The 5,808-nt window shown below is 40.1% G+C and overlaps 1 non-coding gene across 1 annotated transcript; it reads left to right on the top strand.

Moving 5' to 3' along the window:
- Positions 1 to 5,231: 5,231 nt before the first annotated feature.
- Positions 5,232 to 5,338, top strand: LOC141624714 (small nucleolar RNA R71). Its single transcript, XR_012534524.1, has one exon. It is a non-coding gene; the product is annotated as a small nucleolar RNA R71 (small nucleolar RNA).
- The last annotated feature ends 470 nt before the right edge of the window (positions 5,339 to 5,808 follow it).

Consider the following 5,808-nt stretch of genomic DNA (forward strand, 5'->3'; position numbering starts at 1 on the left):
CCAACCCCATGGCTTCAAAGAAGGCTTTTGTTTGTTCAAGGACACCCAATTTGTTCAAGGCATCTTCACATATGAATTTGGTGGGTAGAATGGCTTTCTTAGCATACTTGGCAAATGTATCCCTATGGGAGTTAGAAATGAAAATTACCTCCGGATAGTTTGATAATTGAGCAATTTCCGGAGTTGTTGATGTTTGATGTGACCATAATTGGCGCATATTTAGCCCCCGAATTAGCCTTGTTTCCATGCTTTTTAGTGCTTATTTGGGTCATTTCTTATCTTTAGTTCTTTGTTTTGCATATTCTTTGAGATTTTGATCCCTTGGTAGGAAAGGAGTAAGAATCTTGCATTTTCATGGCAAAACAAGACTAAATTGATCGAATTCAATGACCAAGCATCAAGGAGAGACAAGATTAGAAGACCTTTGTACATATCATAGTAGAAGAGCAATGTTGAGGAAAGATCCTTGAGTCCCCAAGGAAATCCCCAAGGAATTTATGAAGAAAAGGAAAGAAAAGAAGAAGTTACTATGCTGACTGACAATCCGAGCGGATTGTCAACAATCCGCCCGTCCAGCCTCTGCACAATCCGAGCGTCCCGTGCCAGAATCCGCTCGGATCCCCCCTCAACAATCCGACCGGATTCCCCAGAATCCGCTCGGATTCCACCGCCCAAATCCGGCCATCCCGACCTTATTCCGCCCGGATTTCTTCACAGCACGGATTGTCTTCTTCAAGCTACGAAAAGAGAAGCCCTTCTCTCAGAAAATACCGGGTCCTCCTTGCTCAACTTAAAAAGTGTAATTACTAGTTTAGCCCTTAGTTAACCCTAATGCATCCTCCTTAATTTTCACTATAAATACCCCATTAGGCTAATTAGAGGAGCATGTTCTTTTTATCAACAATTAGTGTAGTTAATATCAATCAAATCTCTCTTCAATATTGTAATCAAGTATTAATCAAGTTTTAATCCAAGTTTTAGTTCTTTAATCTCTCTTTTGTTCATCCTTTATTTTGGGTAATTGAAGATTATTTGGGTTATTATTGGGAGATTGACAACCTCTCAATCTAGCATTCAAGTACTTCTATTATTCTTGCTTTATTATTGGAATCATTAGTAGGTATAATCTCTTAATCTCTTTTTAATCATTGTTAATTACTTTCATTTATTCATCATGTTTCATATTGTTAGTATGATTGACAACCTTGCTAGCATGATCAACATGATAATGAGTGAGTAGTCTCTTAGCTAGGGTTAATGGGTGATTAGGGGAAACCAACATGGGGAATGATTCATGCTTAAATTAATATGCTTTCATGTTTTATTTGCTTGCTTGTTTTGATCTCAACTCATGCACATGTTATATTTGATGAAATGCTAAGCCTATGAATCCTTGCATTTACTATCATCTCCTATCCTTTCAATGAGACTTGTAAGACATAACCCAACTCGAGTCTCATTAGACCATGCATGTTGTTGAGTAGGGAAGATTAAGTCGACTTGTAGGTGTTGTACAATCTAATCGATTCGGCTCCGGGACCCAAACTTTCCTAGGATTGTAAGATATAACCCAACTCAATCCATCACAACAATAATTGCTTGCTTATAATTTGAGAACATGTTTGTATGATCATATCCCATGATTCCCCTATGATCCAATGACACCCTAGTGCCTTTAATCAATTGTTTACACCCCTTTTTATTCATCTTGCTTGTTTATTTTCATTGTTATTCTAGTTTAGTAACCTTCTACATCAACCCAATTTGTGACACCCCTTAGACACCACTAGTTACAATAGAAATCTCATTTCAACTCCCGTCCCTTGGGATCCGACCTTTACTTGCCTCTTTACTAATTGTAGAGTTGCTTGTTAAGCTATAAATTGTGTTTTGATTCGACCGTGACCAACGACCACATCTTAATTTGTGAACACTTAGCGGGATCGCATCAATGTTGTTGCTTCCAAGGGAGGATCTTGTTGTTGTTGAACTTCCAAGTTTGCACTAGCAACCACCATAGCCATTGAAGCTTTCTTTGCTTGAAGGCATTGTTGCCTTTTTGAGAGTGCCTTTGCCTTGAGTGCCTTTGTTTCTCCTTTTGTTCTTGCCATTGATGATTATACCAAGAAAAGGTTGAAAATCTTCAATTTCCAATTATACCCAAATCGATTTTAAGATGAAAGGATTTGCCTTTGTATTTCAAAAATCGACTCAAAGGTTGAAGATTTTGGTTCTTGGATTGATTATTATTGTAAAGAGTGATTAATTGTTGTTGTAAGGAAGTTTGAATTTGATTTTGTTGAATTTGGTTGAGGAAATTTTATTTTTGGTGATGGAGAGGATGAGGGTTTTGGGGTTTTGGGGTTTATGGGTAGTGTTTGAATGAATGAATGAAATAAATGTGGGAAGGGGTATTTAAAACACCCGAAATTTTCAAAACTGCAGGGGGAAGACGAGCAGATTCCCTTCGGGACGCTCGGATTCTGCTCAATTTGGCTTCAGGAAATCTCGCCTGAAGACGAGCGTCTTTCAAAGAAGACGAGCGGATTCTGCAATTCAGGACGAGCGGATTCCCTTAAAGACGAGCGGATTCTGTTACAGCGAATTTTCTTAATCTGCACTGGCAAAAAGACGAGCGTCTTCTTGCAAAGACGAGCGGATTCTTTCAGACGAGCGTCTTCTCAGCAGGGACGCTCGGATTCTCTAACAGACCAAAATTTTCAATTTTTCAGCTCATTTGGACGGATGAATTCTTCCACAGACGCTCGGATTCCCATAAGACGAGTGGATTACCCAGAAGCCGCTCGGATTCCACCTGGTCTACCCGGATTCAATTCCATCCGTTCACTTGCATATCCCGTGTCATTTTCATTCTTCAAATCCCGTGTTCTTCATTGTAGGGGCACTACGAAGGCATGAATAGCCTAGGCAATTGCTATCCCCACACTAAGTTAAAGCACTACACATCAATAAAATCATTAGTCCCTCCCTCACTTCTCTCAAAAATGATAAATATCTTGATCAAGGCACAAAAATCCGAAAATGACAAAAATGCAATGTAAGAATTAAAATGCAAGTTAGGGAGTTAGAAATATTTACAAATGGTGGTTTGGAGAGGACTCCACCAAACTCTCATCGTTAGAGAGATGTCATGGGGGCATGTCCAAGGTGTTGTTGATGTTACTCAACACCTTGAAGAAGTAGTCAAAAGCTTGTTCATTGTCATGATAAAGATCCTCAATAGATCTTTGCACTTGTTGTCTTTCATGTTGGTCTTGATCGATAGCATTACCAATGTAGGGATTGAAAATCCCTTCAAACTCATCGTCCCAAAGACCGCAAACTTCATCTACTTGGTCACTAAAGATCTCTTGAGTTGATAGAGACAACTCTCCTCCTTTTTTGTCTTGGCCAATGAGGCCATCCTCTTCACTTGTCATGGGTGAGCTTTTCAAGCTCTCTTTGTTACAATTCTCTTGCTCTTTTGATAGAGCATCATCAACTTTCTTTTTCCATTGGAATTCCGACTTCTTCCTATTATCCTTCCGGCTATAATGATCAACCATAAAACATGGTTCATGCAAACGGGGAGCTCTCATGGTCTTGTCAAGATTGAAAGTTATGCTTTCATCTCCCACTTCTAGAGTGAGCTCTCCATGCTTCACATCTATCACCGCACCCGCTGTGTGCAAGAAAGGTCTACCTAGAATGATTGGAATATTGGAGTCTTCTTCCATGTCAACAATGACAAAGTCCACCGGGATGAAAAATTTCCCAACTCTTACAGGAACATCTTCCCATATCCCTAATGGTGTCTTCGTCGATCTATCGGCCATTTGGAGTGTGATATTGGTGCATTTAAGCTCTCCCATCCCTAACCTTTTACTCACCGAATACGGCATAACACTCACACTAGCCCCTAGATCACATAGGGCTTTGTTGTTCGTGGTGTCGCCAATGGTACACGGTATTGAGAAGCTTCCCGGATCTTTAAGTTTTGGAGGTGAACTCCCTTGAAGTATTGCACTACTCACCTTAGTGAAGGCGATAGTCTCAAGCTTCCATATCGACTTCTTCTTTGTAAGGATGTCCTTCTGTATTTTGCATAGGCCGGCACGTGATTGATTAATTCCGTGAAAGGAATCGAGACTTCCAAATTCTTCACAATCTCCATAAATTTTCCAAGTTGGTCATCAAATTTGGGCTTGGCTTGACGACTTGGAAAAGGAAGTCTAATCACAACGGGGTTCCTTCTCCTTGGCCTTGTCTTCATTTTTCTTTGAAACTTCTTCTTTTGATGGTTCTCCATCCTTGGAGTTTTGCACAACTTCTTCTTTGTCACTAGCTTCCACAACTTCATCCTCAACTTGCTTCTTTGGTGCGTCATATCTCGTACCACTTCTCAAGTGAATGGCACTAACCGTTTCATGTCATGGGTGATTACTTTGTGGTGGTAATTGCCCCTTTTGTCTTTGTGAGCTTGAAGATGCTAGTTGAGTCAATTGGGTTTCCAACATTTTGGTGTGGGCTAGGATGTTGTTGATGGTGATTTCATTTGCTTGACTATCCTTTTACATTTGAGTGAAAAACTCTTGTTGATTCTTTTGCATTTGGAGGACCGCTTTTTGAACATCAAAACCTTGGTCATTTTGTTGATTGTATGGAGTTTGATTTTGGTAACCTTGGTTTTCGTTGTAAAAGGGTCTTTGATTTTGGTTTCTCATGGGAGGTGGGGTGTATGTTGGTTGAGGGTTTTGAACATTTTGGCTTTTGTATGAGAGATTTGGGTGGAATTTGGTGTTTTCATTGTAATAATTGGAATAAGGGGTACCACTCTTGTATGCTTGAAAAGCATTCACTTGTTCATTTGTTCCCCTACATATCCCACTTGGGATTGATGAAGATGCCGTCATGGCATGGACATGATGCTTTGGTGATTTTGAGGCTTCTTCAAGTCTAGCCATAGCTTTTTCGAACTTCAAGTTGATGGTATCAATGTGAGCACTAAGTTGAGCACCCAATTGAGTAATAGAGTCCACTTCATGCTTTCCTCCTCTAGTAGCCTTGCGAGGTCTACTATATTGTGAATTATGGATGCCATTTCCTCAATCTTGTTCCAAGTTTGATTGTCGTCAACTTCGGTGAACATACCATTTGATCCCATGTTGAGAATGTTTCTTGAGTCTTCATAAAGACCATTCCAAAATTGTTGTACCTAGAACCACTCGCTAAGTCCATGATGAGGACATGAGCGACAAATTCCCTTGAATCGCTCCCAAGCTTCATACAAAGATTCTTCATCTCTTTGCTTAAAGCCCGTAATTTAAGCTCTTAGCATGTTAGTCTTTTCCGGTGGGTAGAACTTTTTGTATAAAGCTAGAGCCAATTTCTTCCAAGAGTCAATTCCGAGAGTAGCCTTATCAATGCCTTTCAACCATTGTTTTGCGGTGCCAATTAGATAAAAAGAAAATAAGACCCATCGAATTTGGTCTTGAGTTACACCGGTTTGAGAAATCGCATCACAATAGTCACAAAAAGTCTCCATGTGAGAATGAGGGTCTTCACTAGGCATCCCCCCAAATTGGCTTCTTTCGACTAATTGGATAAATGCGGATTTGGCAATAAAGTTTCCGGTTAAGTGTTGTGGTGTGGGAGTACCATTGGGTAGGTTCTCCTCGGTTGGTACGGAATGTGATGAAAGTTTAGGCATTGTGGGTTGATTTTGTGTTGGGTTATCCTCACCTTCTCTTGCAAAAGGGTTGATGAACTCAATAGTGTTTGGTTGAATATCTACAACCTCACCAATAC

The sequence above is a fragment of the Silene latifolia genome, chromosome 1 (genome assembly GCF_048544455.1).
Source record: "Silene latifolia isolate original U9 population chromosome 1, ASM4854445v1, whole genome shotgun sequence".
NCBI lineage: Eukaryota > Viridiplantae > Streptophyta > Magnoliopsida > Caryophyllales > Caryophyllaceae > Silene > Silene latifolia.